We start from the raw sequence: 4191 nt of genomic DNA, 5'->3' as shown, positions 1-4191 counted from the left end.
TTTGGCTCAGGCCTCTAGACTCCTCCACCCCAAACTTAGTCCTCAGGACTCCTCCCTGTACCTGCCTCCCTATCCCTCTAGCATGCTCTTCCCTTTTAACACAACTCTCAGGGCATGCCTGCCTTACCACACAACTGGGGTCCTACAGACCCTAATGTGGACCCCAGCCCTTAGTCATGCCTAAGGGGATATAATCATGGCCTTCAGCTGCCCCCATAGCTACACCCATGTCTTACAGGTGTTGCCCTGATCTAATTTACTGGGCTTTGGCCATGTCTTTAAAACAGTTTACCCCAGCCCTTGGCCCTTGCAGGGCTGTTCTCTTACCCTCTCAACCCCTTTGCAGGGCCCAAAGCACTAGGTGCCTCCCAGAAACCCCCTTCTGGCCTCCAAACCACCCTCATAGCCACATTCCAGTCCTCCAGTTGGAAAAAAACCCACAAAGTATAAACCACGGGGTTGAAACTGAGACATAGACCCTGCCTTTGGTCTCAAATAGCTGCTGCACTCCTTCCCCAAGGGACTAGCTTGTTCTGCCCAAACTCCAAGGTACCTTCCTTATTTTCTGACAGCCTGTTCTGTCTATCATTCCTCACCCTGCAGTCTACAGGCATAGACTGACTATCCAAGCCCAAAGGCTGGATTATATTTACATAAACCCCACTGCCCTTCCAAGTACCTGTCCATGGTCTTTGAAAATGGGCCTAGGAGTTTCTATTCAGCCTAATGGTTAGGTTGGTCCATCTGCCTTGAAGTGCTCTTTATCTCCCAAGCTGCCTCAGAGCTTCAGAGTTTGGGTTTCTGTTCCTGCTGTCTAATACAGAGATATGCCCCTATGGGACATGGAAGCCCTATTCTCTTGGGGTCCCACTCTTCCCTCCTGCTCCCCTTCCCCCTGGAGTTAACATGGTTAGGGGTTCTCCGTTACACTGCTCAGCACTGACATTTATCTAATTTTCATAGATTACATTTTTATAAAAAATTCCAGTGAAAGCCATTTTACAGCTTCACCTGTGTTTGTTTCAGTTCTTGATTTGCTCTGCCAGCTACAGCAGTCTCACTAAACCTTGTACTTAGAAAGTTTGCCTAATATGTTACCTACCTACATATTTTTTGTTGCAAATTAAACTGACTTCTTTTCCTCCTTGCCCCAGTGGACATAGTGAACAGTCTCATCCTATTATAACAACCATGTATCTACCAGAAAGCTGTTTTATACCTCTCAGTAGGCATGTCTACACATGCAAAAGCTGCAGGGTGGGTTTACTTTAGAGTAAATTTATGCGACTGGTGCCAAACTCCCAGGCCTGGTCACAGCACCAGCCTGCCCACCTGTCTTGGGCAGTCTGCCTGGTCTCACCTGCCATACCTGTGATGTAATGTAAGATGGTGTTTCAATAAACAGGAGGCTGCCCATTCAAGACCCCAATGCCTAGGGCATAACTCCGACCTTCCCTATCATGGCCCATGCCTTCCAGATGTCATCCTTGAATCGCTGTTTGCTCCAGCTCAAGGCTGAGCCAAACTCAGCCCCTTGCTACGCTTCACACATTCATCCTATCATTCCTGCAACAGGCCTCATTCACACCACCTGCTCTCACCAGACCTCTAGCACTCTCCCCACTCTCACTGGGTCTCTATTTACTGTCCCACACAGGGTCACATTCGATCAGCCCTGTTCCTTTGAGTGGCTCCTGTAGGCCATTGGTCTTGCCTACCAGCACTCCTTGACTGGCCCTGGTGCAGCCTTTCAGACCTCTCCTGTGACCCTTATCTGAGTGGTGACCAACCAATTCACCTTGCCCTGGGCAGAGTTCTGACCCAAGCCCCTTCCCAGCTAACTCCTCATTCACACCCTCTAATTAGGGCTAATTACTTGTCCTCTCAGCCTCAGGCCCCCTTGCAGCCTTAGGCGTCCAAAGACTTACCTGGGCCTAACTGCCCCCTTCCTGGGGCCTCAACACATGCCTCCTTCTCTGGAGCCTCAACACTCAATCACTTTGCCAGGATAAATATTCTGCCCCACTCATTGGGGCCCACACTCCACTCCTAAGTTGGGGTTTCGGAGTCTTGCACCCCCACGGGCTCAGGTGCCTCTCCCATGGGCATGCCTGGCCCCACTACCCTTTGGTTATAATGACCCACCGGATGGTGTGGGCTGGCATTATCAGGTGCCCCTACCTGCTTTTCACTGGGGAGGTAACTGGCCTAGCATTTCTGGGAGACTGTCCCACCAAGGACAGACCCACCAGACCACCAGGCAGGGTGCAGTTTTAGGTCTTACCCAGGACCAAGCAGGCCTACCTGCCCTGGTGTAGCTCCCTCATTCGGGCTCCTGTACTCTGTCCTTGGGCTCTCTCTCTCATTGGGCCCAGCTCTCACTCTGGCTCCATTCTGATCTTATAACAGCCTGCATGGTGGCTGACCCCTACCCTCTTCGGCTGTGATGTCCCCTGCATTGAAGACACCTTCAGTCCTTACAGACTCTGGCCCCACCTCTAGGCCCAGTCAGGGTGCCAGATAGCTCACAGTGGCCCTGGCTTGCCCCTGGTGTTGGGCTTAATTGCCCTTCGGCCCTGGCCCTCTTTCACTGACCAGTGCAAGGGATCAGAGAATCAACCTAGCAGTTGCTGACCCCCATACTCCAGAGAGGGGTCCCTCCTGGGTCCCATCAGAGAGCCCTCTTCTACTCCGGGGCTTGCCTGGACCCCTTGTAGGTTTGCCCAATGCCTAGGCTGGGCCTTGTTTTAACTAAGCCAAAGGCTTCTTCCTGGGGCTCTGGACCCCACTGGGTCTGTAGGAACCTCCTGCCATCCACATAGTTCCTCCCTTACCACCATGGTGTTCTATGAGTAGCAGCTCAGCTGGGTGTTGTTGCTCCTTCAGCTTCTTGTAGCAAACTGCTGCCTCAACCCTGAGAGCCTGAGATCTAAAATGGCCACTTTATCAGGGCTGGTCTGCACCTACCAGCTGCCTATGCCCAGCCCTTAAAGTGACACAGCACCAAAGGTGCTCCATCACAACTTACTATTGAGTAAATTACTCTAGAGTAAACCAACCCTAGGCAAGCATCTACACATGCAGGGATTCAGAAGCAGATTTGCTGTACCTGGCAGCAGTCTTCTCTTGTCCTCTTCGGCTTTGAACCAATGCCCTGCAGCATCCAGGGGGAATTCTAGGCTCCCCCTAGGTGCTATCCCATGGTTTGGCAGGGAGCATGGGGCCAGGAGATGGCTGTCTCCTGGTGGGGGCTTGGAGATTGTTCCTTGTTTCCAAGAGCTGCCTGTTGCCAAGGCGGGCTCTGGTGGTGAAGCCTGGGTGGGGACAATGTCCATCTGTCCCTACAGCAGGGAGTTCCCAGCCCCAGCTTCCCAATTGGGAGCAGGGGGCATGGAAAGAGCAGCAGGGGAGGGGCAGGTCCCAGCTCCCTGGAACAATCTGTCAGTGGGGAAGCTAGCAGTGAGCCCATGGCTGGACAGGGACTCCCCTCCTAGCCAGGGGCCAGGAAAAATCTCTCAACCCCTGCTCCATGATCGTGGAGCAGGGGCTCAGAGCTCCCTGCTGCTAGGGCAGGGCAACATTGTCCCCACCTAGGCTTCATTGGCAGAGCCTACCCTGGCAGCAGGCAGCTCCCAGGGGCAGGGAGCAATTTCCTGCCCCTTGCTGCCTGGGTTACTGGGAGCAAATTTACTCCCAGTCAGCCATCTAAATGTGACATACTGCACTATAATTACTTGGCAGTTGATTTGCTACTTGCATTTGCAAGTAGCAAATCAACTGCCAAGTAGAACAAATTATTGTTCAGTAAGGGTCAGCATGTGTAGCCGGTGATGCTTACTATGCAGTAATAAGTTCTTCTGTGCAGTAAAGCATCTTGTGTAGGTGCATCCAGTCTTTTTTTTTTTTAGATAAAACCCAGTTATTTTTAGCTCTTCCTCACTGCTCATTTAAAAAAAAAAAATTTTATCATTCCTGTTGCTTTCTCATGGACTATCTCTCTGATGTTTCTATGTACTTTTTAAATTAGACACGTACTCTACACTGACTGAGCCCTGATGCAAAGCAGAAGGTAATCTCTGAAAATATCACAGAATCACAGAATCATAGAAGTAGGGTCGGAAGGGACCTTGTAGATCTTCAAGTCCGACCCCCTGCCTGGGCGGGAGAAAAGACTGGACTCAAATAAGTCCA

The sequence above is a fragment of the Gavialis gangeticus genome, unplaced genomic scaffold (assembly GCF_001723915.1).
Source record: "Gavialis gangeticus isolate Ggan-Ray unplaced genomic scaffold, GavGan_comp1, whole genome shotgun sequence".
Taxonomy (NCBI): domain Eukaryota; kingdom Metazoa; phylum Chordata; order Crocodylia; family Gavialidae; genus Gavialis; species Gavialis gangeticus.
Note: the sequence above shows the minus strand (reverse complement) of the source record.